This window comes from Nicotiana sylvestris, chromosome 5 (genome assembly GCF_000393655.2).
Source record: "Nicotiana sylvestris chromosome 5, ASM39365v2, whole genome shotgun sequence".
NCBI lineage: Eukaryota > Viridiplantae > Streptophyta > Magnoliopsida > Solanales > Solanaceae > Nicotiana > Nicotiana sylvestris.
The window spans coordinates 63,398,265-63,416,455 of record NC_091061.1 but is presented as its reverse complement, the minus strand read 5'-3'; positions in this window follow the sequence as shown (position 1 = coordinate 63,416,455).

The window sequence follows — 18,191 nt, the reverse complement described above, 5'->3', positions numbered from 1 at the left end:
TTTTTGTGGCTTAATGTTGTTTTGGTTTAACAGGCTTTTAAACTCAGTAGGCGACTGATAGGGTCATCACTCCTGAGTTTATAAAAAATAAACTGCTTGTTTTCTGTATATTCATTTAGACATCACGGCTTAGGATATTGTTTAACAAAAAAGGCCTTTATTTGTGTTTGAGTCGTGCTGTTTACATGCCTTTTCTGTGGAGGTAAACTAAGCCTCTTATTTGCTCCTTCCTACTCTTGTTTCCTAAGAGTCCTATATCCTATTGCTTGTCGCCTTGGTATTTTCATCTTTAAAACCTTTGGGGTCTGTCTAGAACCAACTATAGGTAGAGGTCCTAAATCCCTCTAGGACCATTAAAAAGAGATGGGTAACAACACACAATAGAGATCGCTGACCAACACTCGCTTTGAATGACCACTAGGGGGATGAGAAGGGTAGATATGGTATATGATGACTACGCGCTAATGTCACATATAGCCCTCATTGAGGAGTATTTACCGGACATTGTGTGGGGTAATCCTATAGGCTAATCAACCTAGGACTCCTCCTTTTCGAAATTCCATTTGTTTAAACTTTGTTTTATAATACAACTTGTTCAAAATCTTTGCCTTATTATTTGAGCTATATAAACGTGCTTTATTTGTGATTATTTGTTTCATGTACTTATCTGTTAATGGACTAATTTGTAAATATAAGTTTGGCCGGGACCCACAGTTGTGGACCAAGAGGGGTGTCTAACACATTTCCCTCAAGGTTATTTCGAGCTCTTACTCTAATCTCTGGTAATGCAAACCAATCCAAGAGTTAATCACTCTAGGTGCCCTAACACACCGTAATCTGTTAGGTGGCGAATCTTCAAATACCTAGTTCCCAAAAGGAAATGAGTTACTACCCACCATGAATGTCGAAACCCGGACTTCTCTCTCTCCGTCGAGGGAAAAAAAGGGGGCACGACAGCATGACGACTCTGCTAGGGATACTTTTAGGATCTTACCATAACGAACTTGTCTTTTACAAATTAGTCCAAGTATGCTTTATCCCATACCCTTCTCCCTTATTTGAATTTAACTGTCCATTTTTTATTCTTTATCCCTGAAACTGACTTGTCTCTTTGTTTTATTTTCCTGTAACCGTCTTTCAATTATTTAAGTACTGTATTTACTTTTCCCTACGTGTAAATACTTGACTACATGTTATTAATTGTTTCATAAATCATGTTACACATCATATTCCACTCGTGCATATCAAATCCTATAGCAACGTTTTAATGAGTAGTTACGCTCTTCCTATTTACTACCCTTAAATTTGGAAAGGCTTATTTGCGGTAAAACCAGTCGATCAACGGTGAAGTTGACGGTTCCATACCTTCCCCCTCGAGTTATCCGCTTGAGGGTACCAGTCTAAAACCCCATAGAAACCTTACTCTGGTTAAAATTGTGAATGCATCATGGTCAAACTTAGTCAGATCAGTTATGTTGTCCACATAATGATCCTTTAAGATAAGCCTTATCCAAAGTCCATCGGTTTTTCCATAATCCCAACGGACACCACCACGTTCTGTTAATTAATTTGGAGAACTAAATGCCAATATGTTGATCATAAATGTATAAATAGTCGAGTCCGGTGGGGATGAGGTCTCCTTTTTGTTTTGCAGAAAATGAGGCACGAGGGTCCCAGATTATGTATGATTAACAACATCCCACCATTGCTGCTAGATTGGTGGGAGGACCTTTCCTCAAATGACAAGAAACATGTGAAAAATTACCTGGGTAACCTGCCTTCTTTGCTAGATATCGAGGCAAATAACAAATTGATCGAAGCCGCCACTTTATTCTGGGATAGTGAAAGAGCTGTGTTTCGTTTCGGTGACATAGAAATGACACCACTTCTAGAAGAAATAGGAGGGCTTGCAGGATTGACTTGGGATAGTCCCGGGCTATTGGTACCAAAAAACCATACGGGTAGGGGATTTTTGAAGATGATGGGGCTGAAGAAGAATGTCGACCTAGTGTGCTTGAAGGAATCCTACATACCTTTCGAATACATGTACGAGAGGTATGGTCATATCAAGTCTTTCCGCACTTACTATGATGAGATCTCTTTCACTTCTCTAGGTCCCATCCACCGCAGAGTGTTTGTATTCATTGTGTGCTTTCTAGGCCTGATAGTGTTCCCAATGAAAAATGGAAGAATCCACACTAGGTTAGTCATGGCCACCAAGACTCTGATGGAAGGGATTAATGGACAGACATATAACATAGTCCCCATGATCATAGCCGACATCTCCATGGCTCTAGAGCGCTGTCAAAGAGGGGTCAAGCATTTTGAGGGTTGTAACTTATTGCTGCGGTTATGGTTGCTGGAGTATCTCCAAAAGGTACCACCAAGAATTTCTACGAAGGGCTTGGAACGACCACATTGCCTTCCATCACCCTAAGCGGATGACTTACATTCCAGACAGATTTTCTCATCCGGAAAGCGCCAAAGAATGGGTAGAGTTCTTCGACAATCTGAACGAGGAACATGTGTAGTGGATGTTTGAATGGTTCCCAACATATGAGTTTATTATTAGATCCAGGGATGCTCCACACTTGGTGCTGATCGGATTGAGAGGGATATACCCATATGTCCCTATGCGTGTTATGAGGCAAGCAGACAAAAAACAAGTTGTACCAAGGATTGTCAAGATGATTCATTTTAGGGCAGACTTTCAAGATGACGACGTCCCTTACAAGTGCCAAGCTCAGCACATATGGCACTGCAAAATCATTGTAGAGAAAAGCACAATTGAGCCAGACAGGTATCATGCAGGGTGCGAGCCTCTCTATTCGGCATGGTTGGAAGACAATCTGAAAGGAATGGTGACACCAGGGACCGGTCGAGGGAACAAAATCATAGATGAGGAAGATGAAGCTCAAGTCAAATACAACAGGCTACGCAAGAGGGTCCACGACTCCGAGAATGAGCACGGAGAAATACATGAGAGGAATGTGGGGATGATCGAGGAGTGGAAACAGATGGCAATCACATCCAACAGAAAAACTGGAATATCTGGAGCGATGAATAGTGAAGCTGGAAGGCAAAGTCATAAAGAGGATTGAAAATTGCCAGAATGTTGAATGAGCTGAAAGAGGACATCTGGCCCGAGCCTACTTGCTGCTGGGACTGCACGAGCTGGGGGATCTATATGATGGAGTCCGGAAGATCGAATCTGGGGAAGGTCTTTCTGGGACCAAATAGGCTAGATTTAATTGCTTTTCCTAAAATGTAATAAGGCCAAGTGCCAGTAGTGACTTATTTTATTAGTATCATAGTGTCGTTTTGGGATTCGTCTATTTTTATATTATGAAATGAAGCATTTATTGGCATTCAAAGCTCTACAAATCTATTTGTCGCTAGGCCTACCTCGGGTACAATGAGGCTCCTAAATTAAGATGTGAATTTACATTTTCGCAATATGTGTTTAAATAATGCAAACATTTCAAGATCCTCACTGACTTGTTACCTTTTTGTTTTTGCTTATTTTTATTATTCCTATCCCCTTAGGTTGGTTCACTCATACTGGCCTCATCAGCGTATCAAACCAGATCTTGAGGCCCTCCACCTCCTCCTCCTCCAAGCAACACAAAAAGCAAAGGAAAAGCAAAAATGGATGACTTAAATGGAATTCGAAAGGAAAATATTGAGAACGCAGAGACTTCAGATAGCCATAAACCTCTGGCCCAAAATGATCTAGTCTTGAGACTAGAACAAAAGATACTGGAATTGCAAGGAAAACTTGAGCAGGTTCGCAACTTGGCAAACCAGTCACTTACCCTGAATGTCCCTGACATCAACCAACAGAACACTAAGAACCTAGTACCTCCTCAAAGAACACAAAACCAACACCCACAAAATCCTCCCGCACCAAATCAATACGCAACAACACCCCAAAATATCAACCCGCTGCCAATACCAACGCCACCACCACATCATCATCAACCAATTCAGTACCCACCAACCACCACTTACCATACTCTCCAAAACACATAACCTATTCCCGATCCACAAAACACCACCAATGACCATCACTATACCCAGGTTCCTGGCACCCATCAAAGCAACCCCATATATGTGGAAACTATACCTCATTCTCCCCAACCAATATCCTGTGCACCGGAGTCCTCTGAGAAGGACCTGCTCATTAAGAACATGGCTGAAGAACTCAAGAAGTTAACAAGCCGAGTTCAAGGTGTTGAAGGTGACAGAGGAATAGAGGGTCTAAACTATGAAGACCTATGTATACAGCCGGATGTCGAATTGTCCGAGGAGTACAAACCTCCCAAGTTCAAAATATTCGATGGTACAGGTGATCCCAGAGTTCATCTAAGGACCTATTGTGACAAGCTTGACGGGGTCGGGAAAGATGAAAAGATCTGGATGAAGCTCTTTATGAGGAGTCTTACTGGGGATGCTTTGTCCTAGTATATCAGCCAAAAACCTAACAAAATGGGCCAATTGGGAAGTATGGCGTCGGACTTCATGGACCGGTTCAGGTTCAACACAGAAAATGCACCGGATGTCTTCTACATACAAAATCTTTAGAAGAAACCTACTGAGACTTTCTGTAAGTACGCTACTCACTGGAGGTCGGAAGCAGCCAAGGTCAGGCCCACTTTGGATGAAGAATAAATGAATAAATTCTTTGTCAGGGCATAAGATCCACAATATTATTAGAGGTTGATGGTTATCGAAAATCACAAGTTCTCTAACATTATCAAACTCGGAGAAAGAATCGAAGAAGGAATCAAGAGCAGGATGGTAATGAATTTTGAGTCGCTACAGGCCACAAATAAGGCATTACAATCAGGCGGCATATCAAAGAAGAGGGATGTTGGGCAGTAATGGTGGCCCAAGGCCCAAAATCTCCACTTACATATCAAACACCTCCACCCACATATCAAACACCTCCACCCACGTACCAAGCACCGCCACCCACATATTAACCCCCATCTCCCAGATATTCCCAACCAGCCACTGTCCACCACACCTATAACTCCCAACCATCCCATTTCCAATCACCTCCATCTCGCCAAAATTATCCAAAACCAAGACCCAACTTCGACCGCCAGCCACCCAGACAGTACACTGCCATTGCTGAGCCCATAGACCAACTGTATGAAAGGCTAAAAGCCGCAGGTTATATCACTCCTATTCCTGCTGTGGCATTAGAAAATTCATCCTAATGGGTCGATCCGAGCAAAACTTGCGCTACCATTCCGGTATGAAAGGGCACACCACTGCTGAGTTTCGAACATTGAAGGATAGAATCCAGACGCTAATTGACAACAAGGTCATACAAGCAAAGGAAGTCGCACCTAATGTCCTCAATAATCCCCTCCCTGATCACAGAGGTGATGGAGTGCATGTGATATAGACAAATGAAGAATGGGACCCTGAGGGGTCGATTGGGCTTATTCGAGAAGGAAATGACTTTAAGGTTGCAGTCACACTTACACCTATTGTGGTTCAGACTCAGGCACCTATTGATGTTGAGGTAACTGCATCAGTTCCATTCGAGGTAGAAGTGGCTCCTCCCGCAGCCACCTTCGCTCCATTTGAAGTAGAAGTGATCACACCTTTTACTGTGACGGTGTCAACCGCACCCCCATTCAACTCAAAAGCAATACCCTGGGATTATGTTGTCGAGGCTTGGCGGAAAGGGAAAGCCAAGATAGAGGAATCTGACGCTGCACAAGGGATAACTAGAACTGGAAGAGTCTATACACCTGAACACCTGGGAGGTTCAAGTAAGGAGGCCACTACTAGGCAACCTATCATTGAGACCGGGCCAGATGACCTGTGGAGGAAAGTAAAGGCAAAGGAGTCTTCTATTGTTGACCATCTGAACAAAGTCCTTGCTCAGATATCTATCTTGTCACTATTGCAGAATTCAGAGGCACACAAGAACACTCTGATGAAAGTACTGAGCAAGGCTTATGTACCCAATAACATCACTAGCAGAGAAATGGCCAACATGGTTGGGCAAGTACTAGAAAGTCATAAGATTATCTTCCACGAAGATGAGCTGCCGCCCGAGGGTTTGAATCACAATCGAGCATTGCATATCACGGTGCAATTTGAAGACAAGTTAATTGCCCGGGTCCTAGTTGATGGAGGTTCGAGCCTAAATATTTGTCCATTAGACACTCTGAAGAGGTTGGACAAAGTTTTACACGAGATACGGGTAGGAAGCATGAATGTGAAGGCTTTCGATGGGTCCTAGAGGGCCACGATCGAAGAAATCAATCTTTGCTTGCAGATGGGGCCAACTTGGTTCGACGTTGAATTCCAAGTGCTTGACATACCAGCCTCATATAATCTTTTGTTGGGCCGATCATGGATCCATGTTGCTGGAGTCGTGCCTTCAACACTACATCAAGCTGTGAAACTCGAATGGAACCGTCAGGAGGTGATCATTCATGGAGATAGAAGTAACCCCATCTACACTAGTCAAACCATCCTGACCATTGGACATAGAAGAAGTCTAGGAGGGGAAACCTATCATCATATCGAACGGGTCAATACCGTCAAGAATGATAAGTGGTCGAGCAACAAAATAAAAAGCATGCTAGCATGGTCTGGATATGAACCCAGCAAAGGGTTGGGAAAGAACCTCCAAGGTATTACCAAACCAATACAGCTGAAAAATCATGGTACCACCTTTGGGCTCGGATACCAGTATACATGGCAAGAGTACAATGATTGGTTGCTTCCATGGCATGGACCATATTTCCCTCTTGAGCAACCGGTGCCATGTTTGGAACAGGATTTTCATTAGGCTGACACAATATGGGGAACTGTAGAGGAAGAAGCACTAGCTGGTTTGAGGAATTTGTTCTTGGAGGATAAAGACATGGACTGCAAGGCCATAATTGAGGAGTAGGAGGAAGTAGTCCTCACTATTCAAACTATAGCAAAGGGAGATGTTCTCAGAAACTGTACCGCTACACCATCCCGAGCCCGCCGAGTCCCTGGGTACCTTGGCAGAATTTACTTCTATAGCCGCTCTAGGAAGTTAAAATTTCCTGTATTTTCGTTTTAATCTTTACTTGTTTCAAATTAATGCTCCACTCATCGAGCCGTGCTTTGTATGAACAATCTTTTTCAAAGTTTTAATCAAATGCATTTGCTCTTTATTATTCACTACTATCTTTACGCTTTTTCTCTCCACAAAATTATTACTACTTTTCCTTATGAACCAGTGACTATGACATGTAATGAGGAAATGCAACATGAGAATAGTGACTCAGAGGAATAAGATGAGATACCCGAGAGGATGAGAATTTTGAGAACAAGCCTAAGTCCAACTTGGACGAGACTGAAGTAGTAAATTTGGGAGATGCCGAGACCGTCAAAGAGACATGCATCAGCATTCACTTGTCACCAATAGAGAGGGAAGGGTACATTCATTTCCTAAATGAATATGAAGACATCTTCGCATGGTCGTATGATGACATGACCGGTTCGAGCACTTCCATAGTAGCTCACAAGTTGCCTACTAATCCCATGTGTCCTCCAGTCAAGCAGAAACTCAGAAAATTCAAACCAGACATGAGTCTGAAAATCAAGGAAGAAGTTACCAAGCAGATCAAAGCCAAGGTTCTTAGGTTGGTTGAATATCCAACCTGGTTAGCTAACATTGTGCCAGCTCCAAAGAAAGATGGGAAGGTCAAATTATGTGTTGACTATCGGGATTTAAATAGAGCAAGTCCCAAAGATGATTTTCCACCGCCAAATATACACATCCTGATCGATAATTGCACCAAGCATGAACTTTAATCCTTTGTAGATTGCTTCGCGGGTTATCATCAGATTTGGATGGATGAAGAAGATGCAAAGAAGACAGCTTTTATTACACTATGGGGTGTATATTGTTACAAGATGATGCCATTTAGTCTAAAGAATGTTGGGTCCACTTACATGAGAGCCATGACAACCGTCTTCCATGATATGATACACAAAGAAATAGAGGTGTATATGTACGATGTCTTTATCAAATCCAAGAGGGTCGCAGATCACATAGCATAGTTGAGGAAGTTCTTCAACAAGCTAAGGAGGTACAATTTAAAATTGAACCCCGCAAAGTGTGCATTCGGGGCTCATGCATGAAAGTTACTAGGATTCATCGTCAGTCGTCGAGAGATCAAGCTGGATTCGTCTAAAGTCAAAGCTATTCAGGAGTTACCACCACCTAAGAACAAAAAGGATGTGATGAGATTCCTAGGACGTCTAAACTATATCAGTCGCTTCATAGCACAGTCCACATTCATATGTGAACCCATCTTCAAGATGCTAAGAAAGGATGTCGAAACAAGCTGGACCGAGGATTGCCAAAAAGCTTTTGACAAGATCAAGGAGTACTTGCCCCCCCCCCCACCAGTTCTGGTCTCGCCAGAACCAGGTTGACCTTTGTTACTCTACCTATCTGTATTAGATTAAGCCTTCAGATGTGTTTTGGGACAACATGACGAGACAGGAAGAAAGGTGCAGGCCATATATTACTTGAGCAACAAGTTCATACCTTATGAAGCACGGTATTTGCTGCTTGAACGCACTTGTTGTGCTTTGACCTAGACAGCCCAGAAATTGAGGCATTACTTTTATGCATGCACTACCTACCTCATATCTAGGATGGATTCCACTAAAGTATATATTCCAAAAACCCATGCCGACCGGGAAGTTGGCTAAGTGGCAGATACTACTAAGTGAGTTCGATATCGTCTATGTAACTCAAAAGGCGGTCAAGGGACAAACATTGGTAGATCACCTTGCTGAAAATCCGGTGGGAGGAGAATACGAACCCCTGAAAATGTATTTTCCTGATGAAGAAGTATTATTTGTAGGAGAAGACATTACCAAAGCATATGATGGTTGGAGGATGTTCTTTGACGGAGCCACAAATTTCAAAAGAGTGGGCATTGGAGCAGTTTTGGTATCAGAAACGGGCCAACACTATCTGGTATCTGCTAAACTCAGATTTCCTTGCACCAAAAACATGGCAGAATATAAAGCCTGCATACTAGGGCTCAACATGGTAGTCGACATGAACGTTCAAGAGTTGCTAGTAATCGGTGACTCAGATTTGCTTGTGCACCAGGTACAAGAAGAGTGGGCCACCAAGAATTCTAAGATATTGTCATATTTGCACCATGTGCAGGAATTAAGAAAGAGGTTCACCAAGATAGAATTCCGACATGTGCCTAGAATTCAGAACAAGTTTGTCGACGTATTGGCCACCTTATCATCCGTGATACAACATCCAGATAAGAACTATATTGATCCTAATCCGGTGAGGATCCATAATCAGCCGGCATATTGTACTCATGTTGAGGAAGAAGCAGATGGAAAGCCTTGGATCCATGACATCAAAAAATACTTATCAAAAGGAGAATACCCGGAGCATGCAAATCACACTCAGAAACGCACGCTCCAGAGATTGTCAAATCACTTCTTCCATTGTGAGGGGAACTTGTACAGAAGAACTCCCGATTTGGGCCTACTAAGATGGGTTGACGCAAAGGAAGCTTCTAAGCTACTTGAAGATGTGTATGCTGGGACCTGTGGTCCACACATGAATGGTTTTGTCTTGTCTAAGAAGATACTCAGGGCAGGTTACTGTTGGATGACCATGGAGACGGATTGCATTCAGTATGTCCACAAATGCTTTCAATGTCAAGTACATGCCGACATGATAAAAGTGCCGCCAAATGAGCTCAATACAATAAGCTCACCTTGGCCATCTGCTATCTGGGGAATGGATGTTATTGGTCTGATTAAGCCCACTGCTCCAAACAGACACAGGTTTATTCTGGTAGCCATTGATTACTTCACAAAATGGGTAAAAGTTGTATCTTACAAAGTTCTAACCAAAACATTCGTCACAGATTTTGTCAAGAATCATATTATCTGCTGATTCGAAGTTCCCGAGTCCATTATTACCGACAACGCCGCCAATATCAACAGTGATTTGATGAAATCCATATGTGAAGCTTTCAAAATCAAGCACAAGAATTCCACACCCTACATACCTCAGATGAATGGAGCCGTAGAAGCCTCCAACAAAACATTAAAAAGATACTAAGAAAAATGGTAGCAAATCACAATCAGTGGCATGAGAAGTTACCCTTTGCTCTGTTAGGATACCGCACTACAGTCCGCACATCAATCGGGGCAACTCCCTACATGTTGGCTTATGGTACCGAGGTTGTCATCCCAGCCGAGGTGGAGATTCCTTCTTTAAGAATCATACAGGAAGTTGAACTTAGCGATGCAGAATGGATAAGGAGTCGCTATGAACAATTAGCCCTTATCGATGGAAAGAGAATGAATGCAGTGTGTCACGGCCAACTTTATCAGAATAGAATGTCCAAAGCTTTCAATAAAAGAGTCAAACCAAGAATGTTGGAACCAGGGCAGCTAGTATTGAAGAACATCTTCCCACATCAAGATGAGGCCAAAGGGAAATTCTCTCCTAACTGGCAAGGTCCGTACATGGTACATAGGGTGATAACAGGAGGAGCACTCATACTTGCAGAAATGGATGGAGAAGTCTGGCCAAAACCAATCAATTCAGACGCAGTCAAGATATACTATGGCTAGATCATTTCACATTTCTTTTCTAATATAATTGAACTACGCTAGACCTGATTCCCGTTTAAGAGGGGATACGTAGGCAGCCTTATGGGTTCGGTCATATCATAATAAAATTTTCATTTCCCCCAAGGGAAGAAACTGGGGAAGAATTTTGAGGTGGACCCTTTAAATTCCGGAGCAAGTCCGACCAACTCCACTGCATGCTAGAAAGTTAGTAATCAGTTAAGAAACTGGGGCAGAATTTTAAGAGGGATTCTCAAAATTCCGAAAGATCCAGCAAGATCCATCATCCGCAAACAGTTAAAGATCATCTACCAAACTGGGGCAGAATTTTGAGGAGGACCCTCAAAATTCCAATATAACATAGTTGCAATGCTTTTGAGACGTGTTACCGTCACTAGTTCATCAAAAATTACTTGATATATCAATACGTTTCCAAAACAACTCTATTTTTTTTTAATAATTTCATATTTCTCGAAAATTCTATTTCCATGACAGTCAGGTGTCACCCAGGGGAACTCGAAAGGCTTTTAGAACGGTGCAAAGCAAAGCCAGCCGATAGGAGCACGAACCAACCTACCCCCACAAAACTTACAACTTTTCTTTGAACACAAGCACATTTGACATAATGATATCACTCGCAAAACATGTATACACAAAGATAATGCATTATCAATCAGGCCATCATACATCGAATACATCTCGAGCTAAGACATACACTACTCTTATTTGCTGCTCGCTCTTTGCATGGGACTAATCCATGTCCCCCATATTTGCATGAGGCTAATCCTTGCCTCCCTATCAGCATGAGTCTAATCCTTGACTCCATACTTGCATGAGGTTAATCCTTGCCTCCATACTCGCATGAGTCTAATCCTTGACTCCCCAATTGCATGAGTCTAATCCTTGACTCCATATCTGCATGAGGCTAATCCTTGCCTCCATACCTGTATGAGGCTAATACCTGCCTCCATATTTGCATGAGTCTAATCCTTGACTCCCTATCTGCACGAGGCTAATCCTTGCCTCCATACCTGCATGAGGCTAATCCCTTCCTCCATATTTGCATAAGGCTAATCCTTACCTCCATACCTACATGAGTCTAATCCTTTCCTCCACATTTGCATGAGGCTAATCCTTGCCTCCATACTTGCATGAGGCTAATCCCTACCTCTTCATTTGCATGAGTCTAATCCTTGACTCCTCACTGGAATGAGTCTAATCCCTGACTCCATACTTGCATGAGTCAAATCCCTTCATCCATACTTGCATAAGGCTAATCCATGCCTCCTCACTTGCACGGGACTAAGCACTATCCCTTTTGCACAGATATTGCCCTATTTTACTATCTATTTGTTTTTTGACTAGGCTAAGCTCTACCCTCCATTTCACAAGACTAAGCCTTGTATTGTTAATATCATATTATTGCATATCATAGGCTGAAATATCGCCAATCTATCCGAAGGCGTCATAGTCTAATGGCATCATCCTCATAGCCGGAAGACACCATGCCATGGCCTGAGGATCTCTCAAATTTGCATATCATTATTCAAAGGCGTCATGGTTTAGAGGAACCATTGTCATGGCCCGAGAACATCATTTCATGGCCTGTAAGTCCTTCACTAAACAATTCATGGCCTGGGACGTCATGGTCTAAGGACATCATCTTTAACCGTCCAAAGACAACCTTCATAGTCCAAAGGGAATCTGCATCATGTTTAAATTTTCGCAAACATGTTTGTAGAATCTTTTATCTGTAGTTAACCAGTAAGAAACCGCTATCCAAGTAGGAGCGATCTTGATCTAGTTCCCTCCAATCGTTCCGAGCTTTAACTGCTCACCGTAGCTGCTTCCGCATCGCGTGTCCGTTCTTTCAGTAATTTCATCGGCATACTTCACAGATAAATCCAGAACTACACATGGCCTGATTCCTGTAAAACCAAGGATATATTGGCAACTCAAAAATCAGAGTCTGGCCTCTGTCTTTCAAAGCATCTCATCCGGTCAAAACTTGCCATTATTTCTTTACCCGTAAACTCTTTCATCCTTCCCGGGTAAAGAGGGGCAGCTGTTGATACCTAATTTTTTCCTATATTTTTTATATGAATAAATACCTTCAAAATAGAATATATATATATATATATATATATATGCATATATAAGTATGCACAAGGTTTTTATAATTTTTTCCATAATTTTAAGGATTTAAATTGATTTATTTCCTTCCCATTTATTCATAAAATAACAAATAATTATCCCTAAAATTATTGTTGTGGTTATTTAGTCATTTCATTTCTATATTTATGCCAAAATATGGTTAAAATATTTTTTATGCAATTTTATAATTGCAGTTTGTATTTTTAAAGTTAAACTGCATATAAATGCAATATTAGCTCCATTAATGTATATTTACATTTATATGCGCAAAATTGATCTCCTATATTTTTAAAATATTAAATGCCTATTTTAAATCATTTTAGTACACAAAATTATTTTCCAAAAATTATATAGGGAAAATTGGCTATTTAAAATATAGTCAGATCTGCCTTTCAATTTCAGCCCAATTTAAACCCAACTCCAACCCAATTTCTAATCAAATTACCCGACCCAAGAGCCGTCAAATCTTGGCCGTTGATCTAAAAGATCAAAAACCCTCATCCATTCATTCCTTTTTTATCCCAAACGACCCCTAACACTAGCCCATTATTTAGATATTGCCATCCTTGTATCCTCTAATCTACTCTCCTCTCTCAACCACTCAACCTAACCCTAGCTCCTTCAACCGCCGACCTTCTTCTCTTGTCTTCTCTGGTGAACTCCCTTCAATTCCTAAGCCTCCAATGGCTCCTCTATTGCCATGCTCAAGAGCCCTGGGCCACGCCGCTAGGGTTTGCCATTTGATCTGCTATTAGCTACTTCAGTATGATTTCGAGAAAAATCACGTTGTACTTGTTACGATCCTTGAGATTTTAGACAGGTTCTTTTATCCCTACCTTGGTTTCTTCTCAAAACCCTAATTTTTGCTTACATCTCCTAGATATGTACGATTTTAAAACGATTTGAGTTTGTTTCTTTAGTATTTTACATTGTTCTTGGGACTCCTTTACAAGAATCATCGATTTCAAATGGTTTTCACCTTCTTCTAAAATTAGGGTTTTCGGAACTTCTTTTAAACTTTGTTTAAACTGATTCCTTATGTTTAAACTTCCATCTCTTGCATATTTCAATGGATTCTATGATTTTACTACCTTTTCAACTCGCCTATGTTGAAAGCCCTAAATTTCTAAGAATTCTTTGTTTGGTTCTGTGTGTCAGCATGACTACTTGATTCTTGTTTATGTTTTTGTGATTATCTTGCCTCGAATATGTTCTATTGAGTTTTCTTATGCCTAACTTATATCACCTCTATATGTTTATGTTCATCTTGATTGTTCAGACTTGCCTCTTTCTATCGATACTCTTTAACCTGCATTTTTGCTATGATTGGTTATTCTTATCTTACTCTATTCATATGCTGAATACTGAATCATGACTTCCTCTTTGATTGATTCTGAATTCCTTATTTTATGGTTTGATTGAAAGACTTTCCCTTAAACCCTCAATTTCTACCTCTTCTATTCAAATTAACTGATTCGCCTACCTTGTCTGTTGTGGTACTTTATTCTTACTGAACTATTTCCTTAATTAGAGTTTTTCTGAACTTAGCCCTAATTGTTTACCCAATACTTGCTAGATTTGATTCTTTCCTTATTAGTCATACACTGATTTCTTTCCTTATATGCTACTTGTTCTTACCGTTTGAATTGATTCCCTTAACTTAAGGGAGTACTTGTCCTGATTTTACTCTTGTTGGTTCTGAGTTCCATAATTATTATGCTACTATGATTCTTGCCTTATTTCATCTAATTTCGAACTACTATATATACACACACTCTCTCATTAACACAAAACACACGAACACTTTGGGTTCAAAAAGCTCTCTCTCTCTCACTTAAACTTTCTACTCTCTCTTTTGTGCTACTTGTTACTATTCTGAGTTAGACGGCTGCAAGCCAAGACTAACTATTGTGTTCTCCTACTCCTGCACTATTGTATACTATCTTCTCTACTGGTATGTTCTAGTTTCAATTCAAGTTCCAACAACAATATGGTTCTTTTATTGCTTCAGTTCATCCTATTTCTTATTTGCTTTTACTTGTGGTTTTTGCTGTGAAACCTGCAGTTAATATGCTTACATGATAAGCATGCTATGAACTCCCCTCCTGAGAATTAGTATGAGCATGTTACCCCCCTCTAAGTAGTCTGCACTGCTAACTTGTATGGTTCTGCGATTGAATCATGTGGATCCTATACTGAACACCCTTAAGAATTGCTGGTTCTGTGACTATGTCTGATCAGTTGTGTCTGAGCATGTCTGTACTAATTCCTATGACCTTTGCTTGTTATGTGTTTATAATCATGTGTTCTATGTATCCCCAAATCCCTTGACCCCTGTTTGTGACTACTGAACCTGCTTTGGTTCTGTGACCCCTGGCTGTATATGAACCTGTCTTAAGGGTGTTGTGTTTAGACTGTTGTTTACTACTCCACTCTCTTTTCAAACTATCTCTGTTGTTTTACTAAACTATTTCCAACAAATCCTTTTATACTATTTTCCCACTAAAACTCTTCCAACTGTGTCAAGCACTCTCACTATACTCCTAAGTCAATAGGTTCTGCCTTTCTCCAATATGTGTACTGCCTTGGGATCCTCTTGAGAACCCTCTTAACTCTAGCATGCTAAGGTTGACTCTTCCACACTGCACTTATTCAATTTTGGTTACCAAGTCTAGGTGTAAGCATTGCCCGGGATCCTTGAGATCCTTAGGGAACTTTGATGCACCTAGACTATAACATTGTATATGGAATTGAGGCATTTGGGGCTATTGGAGGCTTTGGAAATTTCGGCCTATCTATAGGCTCCCTATAGAATAACTTCTTATTTTCTTATTTACTTATGTAATCTATTCATATGGTCTGTAATAATTTATAAACGAATATTGGGGTAACTAGTGAAAAGGTGGGTAGTTACATGTTTGTGGGGTAATATGGGTAGAAATCATGCCTATAAGACTTTACAATTTTGCTGTGTTTGCCTTTATAAGTAGAAAACATGCCTATAGGACTTTTACATCTTATCATGTGTGTCTCACCATGTTAGAAATCATGCCTAGAGGTTTCAAGTAATTCCATAATAGAAATCATGTTTATAAGTCTCAAAATCAGTTTCACAAGTAGATATCATGACTATAGGATATAATCCAAATTCAGCTTCTGTTATAACTTTTGTTTACATGTTGTTTCATTTGTCATCATGCCTGCAAAGTTTCTTAAATTTGTATTAAAATTAGATATCATGTCTATAGGGAACAACACCAGAATTCAGCCCAGTTTAGTTTTAAAATAAGTCAATCCGCTTAATGATTAGTTCACTTCTAAATCAATTTAATTAGTGGTTTATATTTCCTTGAAATGAGTTCTTTTAAAATCTCCTTAGACAACATGTCTATAGGGATTAAAAGAGTCCATTTTAAACCTGCCTTGTTTCATTTTATAAAAATGTAGTCGTCAGTATGTCGTGTATAGGAAAGCCTATAGGACGTTCTCACATCTTGCAACTCTGTAACTGTTTCTGTGACTTAATGTTGTTTTGGTTTAACATGCTTTTAAAATTAGTAGGCAACTGATAGGGTCATCACTTCTGAGTTTATAAAAAATAAACTGTCTGTTTTCTGTATATTCATTTAGACATCATGCCTTAGTATATTGTTTAACAAAAAAGGCATTTACTTGTGTTTGAGTCGTGTTGTTTACATGCCTTTTCTGTGGAGGTAAACTGAGCCTCTTGTTTGCTTCTTCCTGCTCTTGTTTGCTAAGAGTCCTATGTGTTATTGCTTGTCGCCTTAGTATTTTTACCTTTAAAACCTTAGGGGTCTGTCTAGAACCACCTATAGGTAGAGGTCCTAAATCCCTCCAGGAACACTAAGAAGGGACGGGTAATAGCACGCAATAGAGATCGCTGACCAACACTTGCTTTGAATGACCACTAGGGGGATATGAAGGGTAGATATAGGATATGATGACTACGCACTAATGTCACGTGTATCCCCTCATTGAGAAGTGTTTACCGGACATTGTGTGGGGTAATCCTATAGGCTAATCAACCTAGGACTCCTCCTTTTCAAAATTCCATTTGTTTAAACTTTGTTTTATAATACAACTTTTTCAAAATCTTTGCCTTATTATTTGAGCTATATAAACGTGCTTTATTTGTTATTATTTGTTTCATGTACTTATCTGTTAATGGACTAATTTGTAAATATAAGTTCGGCCGGAATCCACAGTTGTGGACCAAGAGGGGTGTCTAACACCTTCCCCTCAAGGTTATTTCGAGCCCTTACCCTAATCTCTAATAATGCAAACCAATCCAATAGTTAATCAATCTAGGTGCCCTAACGCACCATAATCCGTTAGGTGGCGACTCTTCAAATACCCAGTTCCCAAAAGGAAATGAGTTACTACCCTCCATGAATGTCGAAACCCGGACTTCTCTCTCCGCGGAGGGAAAACAAAAGGGCGCGACAACTTGTTGTTGCGTAGATTGATTGGTGTTGTTAGGATGTTGGTATATAGTATTGGAGAAGGCCCTTGTTATCGGGGAGATGCTGCCCAAATTCACATAGACGAGCTACTAGCTTAAGTTACGGACTTAGCCTTTATTCATCAATGATTTTGAATCTCCTTATGCTATGCTAGACTGAGTTTAGTTGTTTGAAGAGTTGCTTGGAAGCTATTAAGGACTCAACAAGGTTAAGGTATGTTAAGGCTAAACCTTTCCTTCATTTTGGCATGATCTAGTAACTACATGTGTTTGATAATGAGACATCAAGAGAAGTCCATATTCCTAAATTTATGTATATTGTCCTCGTCTCATAATTACAGTATTCTCCCTTATAGGAACTTCATATTCAGTTTAGTTTTGTCTTCTTTCAGCCAGCAGAGCAGAAAGTCTCTCTCTCTCTCTCTCTCTCTCTATATATATATATATATATATATATATATATATACAGTATTACAATATTTTCACCACCATAGAGCTATAGTAGATGGGCAGGCCCCTATTAGGCAACCTCTAATCAGATGGTAAGTTATATACCAAGCCTACTGTGGCCGAGAGCCTATGAGCGAGCCCAAAATGGCCGAGATACAGAGTCTAGTATTATCGAGCACCTACGAGCGAGCTTACGACGATAGAGCAGTTACACATACCAAGCCTTATAGGGCGGGACAACTATTTTACTTACTATATTGAGAGAGTTGAGTTAGTATCAACAGGCAAGCATATCTTCAGATTATCTTTGACTCCCAGCTACTTTTTATTATTATATTATCAATTCACTTTCAGCTTTCGTTATTTAATTGTCTTACATATTCAGTACATTATTTCGTACTAACGTCGCTTTTGCTGGGGACGCTGCATTTCGTGCCTGCAGATCCTGATAGGCAGTTGGATAGAC